The sequence below is a fragment of the Peromyscus maniculatus genome, chromosome 4, assembly GCF_049852395.1.
Source record: "Peromyscus maniculatus bairdii isolate BWxNUB_F1_BW_parent chromosome 4, HU_Pman_BW_mat_3.1, whole genome shotgun sequence".
Classification (NCBI taxonomy): Eukaryota; Metazoa; Chordata; class Mammalia; order Rodentia; family Cricetidae; genus Peromyscus; species Peromyscus maniculatus.
In genome coordinates this window covers 128,418,740-128,435,413 of record NC_134855.1, presented here as the reverse complement: position 1 = coordinate 128,435,413, position 16,674 = coordinate 128,418,740, and the positions used below count along the sequence as shown (strand labels likewise).

Genomic DNA, 16,674 nt, shown 5'->3' with positions numbered 1-16,674 from the left:
GTGTCTTTTGTGACTGGTTCATTTTACTTAAGTCCCCAATGTCCTTCCAGGCTACAACATATGTCAGAACTTCCTTCTTCTTAGAGGCTGACTAATATTCTGTTGTATGCATACACTTTTCTCACTCATCTGTTGATGGCTTCTGTGTTTTAGTTGTTGCAAATAATGTGGCTATGAACCTGGGCATGAAAAACTCAAGACTCTGACTTCAATTTCCCTGGATGCTTAGCCTGAAGTAGGATGGCTGAATCACAGGGTAAGGCTGTTTAATCTTCCTTGGTGCCTCCATTTTCTTTTCCACAGTGGCTGCCTGACTTTACAATCTGACAACATATATGGGTCCACTTTCTCCACATCCTTCTTAAAACTTGCCTGGATGTGAGGTCAGTTAATGTGATTTTACCACTTGATTGTATTATCTGGTAGGGCAATTCTTCATTTAAAGAAATGTCTAGCGTTGCAGCCTCATTATTTTTTCATGAATTTGTGACTCACACCATCAAGTTTAAAAGGCAACGAACACTGACATTCTGATTAAACAGCCTCTGCCCTACCAGTCACCATGGAGGGTTTCAGCTCTCTTACTCCATGAGGAAATCTACATAGTTTACACTCTATGGATCTCAAACATATCTTGTTGTAGTCAATTCTTGATATCTCATCTTTGGTGGTTCTGCTAATGCCACAGTAGGGTTCAGGTTAGGCCCGGGTACCAGAGATACCCAGAAGTGAAGTTGCTGACCTTGAGAGGAGGACACCACCAGGATAAGGTGACAGCCAAGTTGAGCTCTGAATGAAGTTAGTGAGAAGAAGCTAAACAAAGCCAGAGATGGATGGAGGTGGGCATCTGGCATGTATGCACACATGCACTGGTGCATGTGTGTGTACAAGTACGTGACAAGGTAGGAGGAACCCCATGTTCTGGTATTAGGGGAAACTGATGAGACTGGGGGGCCTACAGCTACTGTTCCAATAGCTTCATCTCCTCTCTAAATTGTCTGTCCTGTGTGGCTAGAATGGAGACGCCCAGGGAAGGCTGGTAAGAGGGCCAGAGGCAAACGTGCATTTTGGCCAGCTTACTCCTGGACAATCCTCACAGCCAGATGGCAGGCAGAAGGAGCTGCAGGAAGCTACTGTGATAGGCTGGACAGAAATGGGTCTAGATGTATTCATGAGAAGGAGTGGCTACGAAGGTAGGATGGACATCTATGCCCAGAAGAGGGGAGAAATGAAGCCTCTGGGAGTGGGCTCCCTCCCAGAGGAGGTAGGAAGTTGGAGGAGGGCTGGAGGATGGCAGGGAACCTGCCGAGAATGTGGCCACTGAGGAGCGTTCCGTGCAGTGAGCTGAAGGCTGAGCCTTGAACACTGTCTTAGGACAGAGAAATCAGCTGGGACCCAGCTGCATCTGCAAGTGATCTCTGACTTACAGTGGCTCTGCTTAGGATTTCCCAACTCTATGATGATGCGAAGTGATAAGTATTCAGCAATGAATACATTCTGGATTTTGAATTCGTTTCTTATGCAGTCTGGTGCTCTTGTGTCTGGTTCTTTTTCACCTTGCTGTCCAGGGCAGAGAGATGCAGCCACTGAGAGTCCTGCAGGGCCAAGGGAAAACAACTGAGAATGCAGCCTGTGTGTTGCCAAGCCATTTAGATGCTGGGCAGGTTGGGTGATGTGGTGGTTTGAATAAGAATATTCCTCATAGGCTCAGGTATTTGAACACTTACTTGATCCTCATTTGGTGGAGCTGTTTGGGGAGGTTTGGGTGGTGCAGCCTTGCTGGAGGAATCTACATCACTGGGGGTAGGCTTTGAGATCATAGAGCCTTATTCTGTTTCCAGTCCCCTTTATCAGCCTCATGTTTGTGACCAAAGATGCAAGGGCTCAGCTTCCTACTTCTGTCATGATGGCCACCACTTGCTGTCTCGCCTCCCCACCACGATGGACTCATCCCTCTGGAACCATAAACCCAAATAAACTCACCCTCCTATAAGTTGCTTGTGGTCATAGTGTTTTATCACAGCAACAGCAAAGTAACATACAGATGTATTCAGTGCAGTTTAAACTTACCATATTCCATCATGGGCTTGGTCTCTCAGGGCAGAACCCCTACTGTAAGCTGAGGAAAATCTGAAATCCACAACCAACAGTGATGTCACCAGACAGCTTGGTTAGGAGTTCCAATTATGGTCTGAATATGAAACACCACCAGAGGATTATATGTTTAACCTTGGCTCCCAGCTAGGGACCTACTTTAGGATGTTATGAAAGCTTCAAAGGGTGGTACCTAGATGGGAAAAGTGGGTCACAGCAACATGGAACTCTTCCTTATCATGGGCTCAGAATAAATGGAGTCAAAGCCTGTAGACTGAAAACTTTGAGATGGTAAGCTAAAATAAATCCTCACTCACATTGTTTCTGCCAGTCATTGATCACAGTGATGTCAAATAACTTCCACAGCCCTTTACCCTGACAGCTCTGCAACATGCAGGAAGGGCAGGAGTGGAGGAGACTCAAGGGATGGATGTGTGCACATGTGGGACCCCAAGGTCCTCTCCTGGACTAAGCTAGAGCCTATAGGAACAGATGTGATTTGATATGGCCCTTCAGAGACAGTCAAGCTCATGTCTGATTTCCCCCCTACAAATGTACTGGCTTAAAGACCACTGGACAGAGTCCAACTCACTAAAATGTATTTCTGAAATACACAAGGCTCTGAATGCCAATTCCAGGAAAACCAGTGTTTCTGGGCAGTATCTGCAGAGGAAAAAAAAATCCCATCTTCTGGGAAAAGATTAATGCCGAGAGCAAGACAAGAACAAGCGTAGACCCGCTGTGCTGTTTAGTTTATGTTGTTGTTCTGGGGCCTGTGGCACTGGAGACGATAGGCACCTCCCCTCTGGCTGCCTGGATGTTCTGCAGGTGATTTCTGCTCTCCTGGACTCCTAAGTGCCTGAGTCATGCCTAGCCTACGTCCCATATCTCACTTGATGACTTTCTGTAGGCATTGTATCCCATGGAAGCCATCTACACGGCAGAGATAAATAACCTAAGTATGTTTTGCTCCACTCGGGATTTACCCTGTGATAGAATAGTCTCCATCTCTTTGCCTTCTGCACAGAATGTGCAACTGTTCTAGCAGTTACTGTAGGTTCCAGCAATACCAAGAGGACTTTGCAGCCAAGCACAGCAGGGTGAGATAGCATGGCCTTTAGAGACAGGCAAAGAAGCAAGGATACTCTAAAGACGGGCCTCTGCAGCAGTATCCCACTCTGGCAACATAAGGCTGGACAGCAGGTTGGCACCCTCTGGCTCTCTTGGTCATGCCAAGTGGCCAAATGTAGAAGAGGGGCATCTCCAGGGTGTGCCGAGAGAACCAATGGAGTCACAGGCACACTCCTCGTCTCCCCTTCCCTTTTCTCGCTCCTCCATTCCCTTCATTGGTCCTGCCATCTGGCCGGGGAGAGACATCACTAGCAATAAGGACCTAAGAGTTGAAGCTACTGTTAGTTTTCCTGTGCCAACATTTATAACATGATGCAAACAAGCCACACAAGCCTTGGTCTGGCCCCTCCAGTAGAAATGCCTGTATTTCCTAAATCCATTAGCTCACCACATGTGAAATCAGAAGTCACCCACATGTCTTCAAAGACAGCTATTCATCCCTGAAATGAGGAGTTAAACAACAACAACAACAACCCCCCCAATAAAAACAAAACAAAACAACAACATAAAAAAACAAACAAACCAGTATTTCCACTCCAGCCTGAATACAAACCCCAGGACCAGAAAGGTTAGAAAACAAAATCAGAAACCCCTGGAGACTGGAAGATCCTCAACCATGCAGAAGTGACTGACTGAGGCCCATTGTCAGCCAGCACCCAGCTTTCCATTAGTTCCTTCAGGATTCTGCCCCTCTCACAGGCTCAGTTTCTATGGAGGGCCCATGGTTTTCCCTAACCTAGCTCTATGACACCTGGATAACCTCATGACTGCCACGGTACAGTGGTGCTGAGATAGAAGGAGACGCTTGCTATGCACCCCATCAAGGCTCACCATGTCCCTGCCATGGCACCATTCACCTGTCCATCTTCTCCACACTACACTTATTTCTATCCCACTCCCTTGACATTGCCAATCCTCAAGTCCCTTCGTATACATTCATGAACACACAGCTGCCTCAACCCTCACTCAGCAGACAGACATATATTTCAGATGGAGGACAATGTCTAAAGAGGTGGGACTGATTTCTCACTGGAGGCAACAGAGAATCCCAGAAATATCCAGTCCTTAGTGTGAAGTTTTTGTTAGTGCTTAAGCTACCCTTTCATTGTGTAAAGACAGTAGAGGACACCAAAGCTATGGGACCCCAGGTTGGAAGCAGAACTTCCTAGCAGGGTAGTGCTGTGGGAAGGTCCTTGGGGTAGATGGAAGGATCTACATTGTGCATTTGAGTATCCAAGGCAACAGAGGTGCCCTAGTAGCTAAGAAGAGGTGTATAGCACCAGTTAAGGAATGAGCTGATTACCGTTAACCTGTCCCTCATTCCTGGGTCCTGATCCTGGAGGAGTAAGCATGCCAGATACTGAAATACTATGATCCCACCTGTCAGGCAGTCTTTCTGTCCAACCCTGGGAGAGATGAGTCTTAAACTGGATGCAAGCCTCCACAGGTCACTGCAATAGCTAGAGGACAAGACAAGGAGAGGCAGGGGTGTCCTGGGCTAGCTTACAGATTATACCAAATATTCCAGCTATCTATGTGTCTGATTCCTCTGGGCCTCAGTGTACCTGGGTAAGACTGGTGGCTGGAGACAGTCAGTGCAGGTTTCTGTTGGGGCTAGGGCTAGGGGAAAAGATCAGTGGATTGCAAAGGAGCCTCTTAGTGTGGGGAGCCAAAATGGCCAACCAGTAAGATGAGAAGCAAGTATCAAAATTTCAACTTTCCCAAATGCAGTCTTGAGGCCACAGAAAACCTGGACACTTCAAAATGTTCATCCTCTAACAAAGAAGAGAGTGGTGGAGGCTGGGGTCATGGCCAGGCATGGACGGAGCGAGGTCACAGTGCTCCAGTCATGTCTGCACCAACATTTCCTGTGTCCATGGCCATGTAGGTAGGTGACGCACATCAAACAGGGCAGTTGTTGAAATGTGGGATGGAGATACACTCAGTGACTCAGGGTCCTGAAGTGTGCAGTTCTCCGAAAGGTACCGGGAAAATGAGCAATGAGAAAGGGAACTACAGCGTTCTACGAGTTCTGAGTCAACAACAGAATAAACTGCAGCACTGTAGAACACATCTGGGGATCTTTTTCATAGCCAAGACACGTCAGTAGGAGCAGTCAGATTAGCAATGGCGCCAAAGAGCATTACAACAGGACCTGGACAAGGGGCTCAGAGAAAGTAGCTAGGGGCTCAGGATGTGGTGCTTCTGACCCCTTTGGTGGAAGCTGTACTGCAGGTCACATAACCTTGGTTGTCAGAGAAGCCACATCTACACACATACACATTCCCACCTTCCCACACACACAAATGTGTACGCATACAGAGGCGGGGTCAGGATGCCAATGGAAGGGAGAGAGTGAGGACATAATAAACCCAATTATTTCCCTGTACTTAAACTTAAAAATTCTATCTCTGAGGCCAGCCTGGGCTATCAAGTGAGTTCCAGGAAAGGCGCAAAGCTACATAGAGGAATAGAGAAACCCTGTCTCGAAAAACCAAAAAAAAAAAAAAAATTCTATCTCTGTCAGGGAATTTAGAGAATTATATTATGTCAAAGCCCTGAAATGACTGAACCCAAGCCCTGGAAGTGGAGGGGCGGGGAGTAGTTTGCACAATAATCAGCCAGTTCCTGGTTCTGTGTAGGGGAGATGGGAGGAATGGCACTGAGAAGTGAAAAGGCCGGATCAGATACAGGCATCTCAAGGCTGGGGTCCAGGTGGGGGACAGCCTCCGGGTCCTCTCTGCAGTCACTTTGAATTCAGGGAGCTTTTCTGGGTCATGCAGAGCAGATAAACAGTTCAGAAATCTATCTAGGGATGGCTGACCTGCAAGCTCCGGCCAGCCCTGCTGTATCCACCTCAGTCACCACACATTGCTATTGTTGTTCTGTGAAGGCTCCACCTCTTCTCACCACCCTGAAGCCCTGCACCAGTATTCTGTGGTGTGTTCAGCTGGTAGAAACAGGGTCCCTTTTGAAGAAAACATATGGGAGACAGGCTGAAAGTGAGATTTTGGAGGTGAAGGTGGGTGTAGAAATGCCTCTATCTTACTAGATGCATTTTTAGACTCTGCAAGTCATTAAGTGTAGGGCTGGTGCCAGTCTCTCATAGGATGAGTTGGGTATCCTAGAAATCTACTAAAACTCAGTCTTGAGCTTGCCTCTCAGCATGGATATGCACTGGTCCCAATTCTATCCCAGAGAGTGGATCTTGGGACATAATCCCACTTATTTCAAACCTGCTCCTGCTCAGAGTCATCACCACCAGGTGAGGACCAAGCTCACAGGAACTCATTTAAATGCATATTATACCCACCATGGAGGAATAGGTTTATATAACATCCACTGTTTTAATTTCCTAAGGGAGAAGGCTGAATCCCAAATGTGTTGGAGGTGAGAACATCGCATTCTGCTTTCTGAAGTGTGTTTAAAGTTGAGGCAGTGGAATGCAACTGTAGTGGTCCTAAGTGTCTGAAACATGTTTGGGTTCTAGATTTAAATACTTTTGGACCAAGAAAAAAGTAAGGAAGGAACCGATAGAGACATCTGAAATGGCAGCCCAATCTATCAAACGATAGATTCAAATGAGACATCATGATTGTTCAAAATATGAATTTCAACAGCAAATCCTTTCTAAAAGATGGATCTTAGGTTCAATCTAACTTTTCTCTCTCTGAGTTACATCCCCAAAGTGCTCTGTAATATAATTGAAACCCAGCTAGGAACTAAAAGCTAACAAAAATATTCACATTAACCACGCTTGAGGGGGGAGGAGAGATGGTTCAGCAGTTAAGAGCACTGGCTGCTCTTTCAGAGGACCAAATTCCCAGCACCCACACGGCAGCTCACAACTGACTGTAACTCCAGTTTTAGGGGATCTGATATCTTCACACCGATGCACATAAAAATAAAGATTTAAAAAAGAGTCAATAAAGGCATTTAAACACACACAGAGACACAGGACCCCCTCCCCCCAACACACACTTGAATTTCAGCAGCAAAATGTTTGTCTCTGTAGTAGTGCTAACTGGACTCTACACACTGTTTTTATGTAACTGAGGTTTCAAAGTTGTCTCTGTGCTTTCTGAAGCAATATTTGCTTGTTTGTGGTACTGGGAATTGAACGCAGGGCCTTGTGCACTCTACCACTGAGCTATATCCCTAGTTTATTTTTATTTTTTTTTTCATTTGAGATGGGATCTGGCTTTTATTTTATTTTCTGTGTGTGTGTGTGTGTGTGTGTGTGTAAGAGAGAGAGAGAGAGAGAGAGAGAGAGAGACAGACAGACAGACAGACAGACAGACAGACAGACAGACAGAGACAGAGAGAGGCGGGGAGAGAGATTGAGAGATTTTCCATTTATGGTTATTTGGTTCTGACTGTTCTTCCAATCCCAATGCTCATCCATTGTTTTTCTCTATTGCTTTATTTTATTATTTTATTTTATTTTATTTTATTTTGGGTAATAGATTTAATAGATTCTTTGCCACATGGAGGCTTACATGCGTTCCACATGGTGGTTGACTTTCATTGGTAATCTGACTTATGATGGTTTAGGCAATGGATTTTATGCAAGGAATGGGGAAAGCTTTACAATATGATAGGAATCCACTTTTAGTTAAGTTAGCTATATTCAAACACTATTGCTCACATGGCTGTCCTCTACATCCCCTGAAAATCTTTAGCAGACAGGACTGTTGACTGTCTCACACACATTCCTGTGGGAGAACTGGTCTGCCCTCAGGAAGTGTAGATACTGTCCTCTTGTGACCCCTGCCAGGCAGCAGTTATAGGATGCAGATACAGAAAAGGCAGGCCCACTCTGTTTTCTCATCTAGCCAGTGACTGTAAGCATGCCCAAAGAAACAGCCAGTTAAGGCTTGTGGTGGTTTGTATGAGCTTGGTTCAGTTGTCTCCAAAGATTGACCCATCATGATCTTGGGTCTGTTTAAGGGGCTCCTGGCAGCGGGATCAGGATCCATCCCTGATGCATGAGCTGGCTTTCTGGAGCCCATTACCTATGGAATGACACCTTGCTCATCCTTGATGCAGAGGGGAGGGGCTTGGTCCTGTCCCAACTGAATGTACCAGGCTTTGCTGCCCCCCCCCCACAACATGGGAGGACTTACCCTTTTGGAGGAGGGAATGGGAGTGGGTTGGAGGGGAAGGGGAGGAATACAAGAGGAAGGATGAGAGGGGGATCTCTGGTTGGTATGCAAAATGAATTTAAAATTCTTTTAAAATAAAAAAAATGTCTTGTGGTTTGAATAAGAATTGGCTCCCCAAAGCTCATATATTTGGATGCTTAGTGAGTGGCAGGGGTGTATTTGAAAGGATTAGTAAGTGTGACCTTTTTGGCGGAAATATGTCACTGGGGGTGTCTTTGAGGTCTCAGAAGCCAGAGCCAGGCCCAGTTTCTCACTGCTCCTTCCTGCTGCCTGTGGATCTAGATGTAGAACTCTCAGCTCCTCCATCACCATGTCTGTCTAAGTGCAGCCATGCTTCCTGCCATGCTGATAATGGACCAAACCTCTGGTTAAGAGTTGCCACTGGGGCTAGGCGGTGGTGGCGCATGCCTTTAATCCCAACACTCTGGAGGCAGAGGCAGGCAGATCTCTGTGAGTTCAAGGCCAGCCTGGTCTACAGAGCAAGTTCCAGGACAGGAACTACACAAAGAAATGCTGTCTCGAAAAACAAAACAAGAATTGCCATGGTCATGATGTCTCTTCACAGTAATAGACCACTAAGATAAGACTCAAAGGCATCCTTTAGCTAGCTCTTTCTTCCTTTAGCAAACAGTGATGACCATAAACATTTATTTTCAAAATACTGAGGAGAATGTGATTGAAAAGCAACAGAATCTCAGAAAAGTTAAGAGGCTTCTTTTTTTTTTTTTTTTGGTTTTTCGAGACAGGGTTTCTCTGTGTAGCTTTGCGCCTTTCCTGGAGCTCACTTGGTAGCCCAGGCTGGCCTCGAACTCACAGAGATCCGCCTGGCTCTGCCTCCCGAGTGCTGGGATTAAAGGCGTGCACCACCAACGCCCGGCAAGAGGCTTCTTTAAGGTAGTTCAAAGCTCCATGGGAAAGCCCAGAGTTTGAAAGATTGACCTTGTCACAGGTCAGGTGCACCTGAAAGTTTTGCGGGGACAGAGTGACAACCAGGGGACAGAAGATTCACTTTTCCCTTTGCCCCCAGTACACCATATGTTTGTAAGAAATGCTGGCCAGGGAACTGGGCTGCAGAGTGGTGCTCAGCTGCTCACGAAGTCTCTTTAAAACAGGATTGCAAGCTCTGAGCAATCATTTGAAACATACAAGAGTCTTGCACAGAGAATGTTGACAATTCACGTCTAAAACCACCTGCTGATCTTCATTATTACATTTCTGGTAGCATGGGTAAGAGACTGGTTAGCCTGCCTTCAATTTTTTTTGAATATTTCCACCTTTTTGACATTGTGCCTCCACGTCCCCAGTACAGTGAAACTAGGGCACAAGCTATGCCCCTCAAAATATCTCACATGAGCACACTTCTGTATATAACAGCCCCATGTAACATTCCAATGTAATCCAATTTGCTTCTATCAGCTGATGCTGACAAGTAGACACCTCATCCTTCCATCTCATGGTGTTTCTAAAATCTGGTATTGTTCAAACCACAGGTTGCAAAACTGTGCCAATCCCTACCATCCCTGGGGATCTGCATTCTCCAAAAGGCAGGGGAAACTGGAAAGGGACAATGTGAGAAAGAGGCCTGCACTGGCATGAAACAAAAATATCAAGGTTTTATCTGGGAGGACATGGTGAACGCGCTCACCCACATGCCAGTTGATCACTTAACAAAAGGTTGACCAAAGATCCCTTTATACAGTGCTCTTCACAAAGGTATTCCAAAGTCTATCCAGCTCCAAGAAGGCCATTGACATTTTTAGAAATGGCTTTTATCTCAAAGAAAATAGAGAGGTGTACAGCGGGGATCTGCAGGGGAAGGCATTCCTCCTGCAGACCCTCCTGGCCTTCTCTGGTATGTGTGGCACCTCTCTATACTACGAAAACCACACTGGATACCAAATTCCAGGCATGGCACCTTTCTGAGGGCCCAGTAATGGTGACAGGAATGCCCACCCAAGGTTTCTTAACGAACACCTGGAGCATGCAGCACTCTCAGTGAGCCTTGCAACAGCAACAGCGGAGGAGTTGATGTCTCTGGGAGAAAACTTACATAAGCAAATGTCTCCTAGCAAGTAAGACTCACTCGAGGAGGCTAATATGAAGGACAAGTTAAGTCCATTGCAGCCCTTACATGCATGTCACTGCTAACTGTGGAAGAAATGGCTTATGACTTATGAATTGAGTAAAGTTTTTACCGTTTTTTAAAAATTATTTTGTTGTTCTTGCAGCAACTGGTCAGCTAGAATCTCATGCCCCCGGGTAGATAGGTACAGGAAATTTAAAAAGCCTCTTTTCCTTAGTAGCTGGATTTGTTTTTCCTCTTGTAATGCCCCTTCCCTGGTTCTCCAGGAAAAATAGAAGACTGTCTCCCCACTCCCCAAGATATAAATGGGGAGAACAATGCCTTCCCTTGTATTTGAACATCATCTGTACTCTACTGGGGTCACTAGTAACAGTCATATTTTGGAGCTAAAACATAACTCAGTGATATAGCCATGATTTGCATTTGTGGTGAGGCCCTGGGATCCAATCCAGCATAGAAACAAAACACACACACAATGGTTATTTCGGATGGCCAGGCCTACCTGCCATGAATTGCCATCAGCCTCAGAGACAGGACCATGTGCAGACAGATGAAGTCAGCTAAGAATTCCTTTTTTTCTTCTTAAGGTTAAAACCAAAATGAAACATGCATGAAAATTCTGTACAAAGTAAACATATTACTTTGCTAGGTCATTTAAAAATGAACTGAAAAAGCAATGTAATTTATTACTTTTAACCCATGAATTTGCTGCTTTATTGGTTACTGTATATATATATATATATATATATATATATATATATATATATATATATATATTCATAATTGTATAAGCTTACAGGACACAAAGTGATGTTATGATCTAGCTGTATGATGTGGAATAACTGAATCAGGCTAATTAGCATATCTCTCCCCTCACATCTCATCCCTTTGGTGGATGGGTTTTGAAGTCTTTATTCAAACAAGGCCTCCAGTACTCTGAGAAACAAGGAGAGGTCGTGGCATCTCTCTACGTTTCTATACCACTGAAAATTTCTGCAATAGAAAAGTTTGAAATGTTTCCCCGCTCCCTCTGCCCCCATGCCGCAGTACACCCTTAGCTGAAAAGGGCCAATTAATTTATGAGTACTCTGCACAGGCAGGCACTGGGGGCAGGGTGAGAAAGACGGGCACCTGATCACGTACAGAGCCAAGTTCGCCCTAGCAAAGGGCCAACGTGTTTGAAGGCATGAGGAAAGCAAGCAAAAAAGAGAGGTGCTTCCTCACACATCCACAGGCCCCCCACCTGTGGTCTACAACTTCAAAAGGGCGGTCAAAGGTACATGCAACTCCTCTGAAAATTCCGCTCAGCTCAGCTTCTTACTCCCTTCCTCCAAACTGACACCAGACTGCTGACGCTACTTTGGCGACCCTCTTTTTCCTCTTTCAAACCACTTCTCTGCACGCACCCCTGCTGCTCCAGCAGAGAAACCTTGACAGAGGAAAGTTAGCTGGCTCTGAGGTTTGTTAGGAGGCTGTCACCCAACCGTCTCAAGCTGCAGGTCTGTGCAGCTCGCCACCTCCCCTGGGTTAGGGTTCTGACCAAACTCGCTGGTCTGTAGAAGAGGTCCTCACAGACTCACGTCCCACTGCCTGATTCTAAACAGAAAAAGAACCCCTCGGTATTTCCCCAACCTACGTCCCTCAAACAGATAAGCGGGGACCACCGTTTGCTGCACCAAAAACCTGGTGAGGCTAGGGAAGGCACAGGCAACCCAGTTCTTGCCCGCAGCGCAGAGGCGCCGCCACCACATCTAACACCGCAGGAGAGTGGTGCGCACCTTAAGTCTGAGGTGCCGCGTGCCAGAGCTTCTGCAGCCAGAAGACCTTACAGGAAATGAGGACTACCAGAAGACCCCTTCCTGTTATCTTTTAGTAAAGCCAAGCGATCGCTGCCTCCACAAAGCTCAAGGGAAGGCTCCCCACGCCTAGGGAAGGGTCCTCAGAACAGGCAAATGCCCAAAGCCCTTTCTTAAGGAAAGTGTCCAACTCCATGGGTGGTCCACTCTTTCTCCAGTATATAGAGGGAGAGCGCGAATGAAGTGTAGAAATCACGCTTGGGGACAACAAAATTAGATTCTGAACCCCGTTAGCGCATCTGCTTGCCCCCATCTAGGCGCCAGGACTGGCGGCTCGGAGGCTGCAGACTGTCGCGCTTGCCAGGGGCCGGACAGCTCATAAAACCCGATCTCTTCCTGGCCGGAGGTAAGGGGCGCTAGAAGTCCTGTCCTCCGTCCAGGTAGTACATTGTGCCCCCCACCTCATCTAGATTCTCTTGAATTCTACCTTTCCTTTCCTTTGGCCCGTTCCTTCTCTGTCCCATGTGAACCTCAGTGCCAGCTCCGCGGGTGCCCTGCTCACCAGTCCCTGTTGGACTCAGCTAGGTCGCTCCATGGATTGGTCGTTATCACCGAGGCTGGTGTTCTTGTACCCCAGCCTGGCTCCGAGAGCCTGGCTTCGTCGCACTCAGGACACAGACTCACTAGCTAGCTCTAACCGACGTCGCACAGCAGCCCCTTCACGCCGCCTGGGTACCCAAGGTGGCGAGGCGCCAAGGTGCAGCCCGGGCCGATAGTACTGGTTCCTGTCCTCCGCATCTTCCCCGCCAGGCGCCATCTCCCCTCTCACGGGGCGACACTGTGTCTCCCCGACCGCGACCCAACGGGACTTACCGCGGCCGGCACACCGCCGCCTGGTCTGCGAGCTGCGAGGCGGAGCAGGACGCCCGCCTGCGCCAGGGCATCCTCCCGCGCCCGCCGCCCGCTCGCCGCCGCCGCCCACTCCCGCAGCCCCCGGTCTTCCCGCGCCGCTCCGGCGCTTCGGACTTACCTCCGGGACAAGGTGACCCGGCTGGTGCGCCCAGGCGGCCGCCCGCGCGTCTCAGGAGCCGGCGAGCGTGCGGGGCGCGGTGCGGTGCGGAGCCCGCCTCTGCTCCTGGGCTCGTGGCTCTCCGCCTCTGCCCTCCCCTGTGCGCCGCTTCCCCCGCCGCTCCCCTCCCTGGATCGCAGCCAGCGCCCCGGGTTGCCCCGCGCACACGGTTCCCCAGCTCCAGGAGCCGGGCAGCGCCGCCGCCCTAGCCGAGCTGGGTCCTCTTGCCCCCGGGAGCAGAAAGGGCGCGGGTTGAGCAAGGGGTGACCCGGAGTGCGCCGCTCCACTCAATTGGGTTCACCGAGCCTGGCGACTTGCGTGCGGGAGGAGGCGGCCGCGGGACCCGGGGGAGGAAGAAGAGGAGGAGGAGAGGGAGCAGCCGTGCGCGAAGGTGGCCGCCAACTTTGCCCCAGGCCAGCCGTGCCCTCGTCAGTGATAACGGCTGGCTGGTGGCCTGAGGCGGGTGTCTGGAAACATTGGGGCGACAGAGGCTGGGGGGAGGGGGACTGCCACCGGGGACTAGGAGGACAGGAATTAGCCTCCGACTGTGGAAATGATGGCTTCCCTTGGTCCTAAAAGGCCTCCCTAGGCTCCAGGTCGACTGGAGGTTCAAAAGAACCCACTTTGTAGGTTCAGAGAAAGCCCAAGTCCTGACCAGCGGAACCAGGATTAAAGACAGAGGCGGGCGATCGTGAAGTCCATACTCTGAGACTCAGACTGCAGCCCGGACCTAGAATTGGTGTAGATGCACTGCGGGTGGCCTGAGAGTAGTATCCACTGGAAAGAAACTGGGGCTGGGGGTGGGGCAGAGTGGTGGCTTGGAGTAGGTCGAGGGGAGCCCTAGGAGAGCCGCCTACGGAGACAATCTACATTTCAAACGTTGAGGGAATCAGGCGCGAGTGGGTGTGTTTTCGTTATAGATTTAACAGAGAAGGAACCAGAAAATTTGCCAAAAACAGGATCAAAAGTTGTTTTGTCTGTGCGACCCCCTTTCACCAATAGTGGAAGACTCTCTGTACTTCAGCTCAGTCAAATCCAGGCTTTTGTCCTGGGGGAGTCGACGCTGCTTATCCCTAGTGGTTCCTTGGTTTTATAGCTTTCTTAGACAGAGAGCCCGCCCCCTGCCTGAAAACCAGGTTTTTGCCCCAGACACCCACTGCGTCTAGCCAAGTGGGCTTTCAGTCTCCAGAACTGGAAAGTGGTTCTGGTCCTGCCTGTTGAGCCCTCCGCAGCCCTTGGCTTCCACGGACCCTCAGCAGTGTGTAGAGAATAATCAAATGTAAGTGACATAGGAAGGAGGCTGAGCTGATTAATTGACCCAGGTGTGTTCACAGCAGCTCCTTGCTTGAGTTCACCTGAAGGTTTTTACATCTAAATATCGCACTCATTCCCAACTCTGCAGCAGCTAGGCGCCTGCCTGGCTTGCTTCCACTGATTGCTCTTAGCTGTGGACACGCCGTTATCTGGGATGGCCTGAAAAGGACACTGTGAGTGGTCCCCCCCCCCCCCCCCATTGAGCAGCTCTTAAATTGAAGGAAAATGCCAACCCTGCCTCTGTAAAACACCTTACAGTCTCTGGTCCTTTCCTGAAAGGAATCTTCTCTCCTCTCCTCTGAACTGCTAGGCTGAGCATTTATCATTAGACCCATGGAGGTGAAGAATCAGCATTGCTGTTTGTCAGTTGAAGAAACGGAGGCTTCAGAGACTGGGAGCCCCATGGCTCCCAGACTGCATGAGTCACCTGCAACTATCCTTCATTTTCCATATTTAAGGCAGTGCTTTCTTGATAGCCAGACTTTAGGCTGGCTTTAGAGGTACGCTTAGTTTTGTCAGAGCACCTGCCTGGTTTACGACTGCTTGAATTTTAAAATAGAATTTCCCTGATATAGCAGGCAAGTAACTTGTGGAATGCAGTATTAAGCCTGACCACAGGTCCCCGTTGGCTCTTTTCCCTCCAAACTGAGAGCAGAAGGAAGATGGTACCTTTGCAGTGTCCTCCAGGGTTGAGTCCCTGTGACCTGTCTCCATGAGCTCTAGTACTGTGAACGGTTTCCAATGGATGCTTTACTAGGCCTTTCCAGGGCATATGAGCACAGAAGTTTATCCACAGATGGACAGTTTTATCTAGTGTTTGGGTTGATTGGATGGATGGATAGATAGAAAGAAAGAAAGATAGGTAGATAGATAAAAAATGGAGTGTGTGTGTGTGTGTGTGTGTGTGTGTGTGTGTGTGTTTGGATTTCTGAGAAAAAGGATTTCTAAGACTTTAATTCTCTGCCTTATCCACTTTGCCATTTAATATATTACTTTCTAATTGTGGAGTGGATGTCCATCTCTCAATTAAAGGATGGCCCCTAAAGTGACTGCATTTTATATTTAGTACAGCTCTTTTTTGGCCACACCCTGTTTTGAATAAATATTTAGTGATAGTTCTTGATGAATAAACCCACACTGGATTATACTGCCAAAGGTAGAATTCAGAGTAGGGTGCAACTCAGTGGTAGAGCACTTGCCTACCATGTATGCGGCTTTGGGTTCCATCTCCAGTATCACACACACACACACACACACACACACACACACACACACACACATCAACATCTACTAAAGAAAATGAGCACTTTGAAAAAAAAATTACACACCATTTATCCCGTGCTGTTCATTTAGCTTCCAGACCCCAGCTAGCTGCCATCTCCTCCTGACAGCACCTCCTCAGCACTCACCTGCAAACACACGGAAGCACAGACTTACACAGGGTTATGCGATCGAAATGAGCCTTTCATTTTGTTTCAAAAGAAATCTGTATTTTTCGGTCAGGAATCATGTGTTAACAGGGGGACCACCTGTTCCCGGCAGATGACAGAACTCCTCAGTTGATTTGGTATACTAGCACATGTGTAGGACAATTTTTCCTACATGCAAAGCCCTGGTTGTTGTTCAGAATGTGATCATAGCTTATTTTGCTGTAATATAGCAGCGAAATAAAGGCTTTCAAGAAAGTTACTGAAGAGCTGTCACGTATCAGGTTAGAACAGGACTCCACAGAAATTGCTAATCTCCCGGAAATTGGCTAACCTTCTCAACAATGCTTATCTCTGAGAGGAGATTACAGGATTCTCAGAGCTTTGAGAGGTGAGTGGGGCCAGTCCCTGTGTTGTGAGGAACTGTCACTCAGGTGCTGAACAAGCTGTCAAGCCTTGGATGGCACAGATAGGGGACATGATAAAGATAACACAGACTTAAGAGGTTTCTTTTTTGTTTTTGTTTTTGTTTTTTGTTTTTTGATGAGAGAAAACATTTCTTAGTGTGTATTCAACTAAAAAGTTCAGAGTTTAG

At 47.9% G+C, this 16,674-nt stretch overlaps 1 protein-coding gene across 3 annotated transcripts in view; it reads right to left on the bottom strand.

Annotated features, from left to right (window-relative positions):
• Syndig1 (synapse differentiation inducing 1) overlaps nt 1-13,429 on the bottom strand; it is a 160,092-nt gene extending 146,663 nt beyond the window's left edge. The window contains exon 1 of one of the 3 annotated variants that reach the window (XM_006985533.4): nt 13,300-13,429. The gene's annotated coding sequence lies outside the window, so the exon portion shown is untranslated. Of the gene's footprint in view, nt 1-12,756; nt 12,975-13,142; nt 13,245-13,299 lie in introns of those variants that run through there. The other 2 variants (XM_016003979.3, XM_016003982.3) reach the window with 2 other exon arrangements.
• Nucleotides 13,430-16,674: the final 3,245 nt, after the last annotated feature.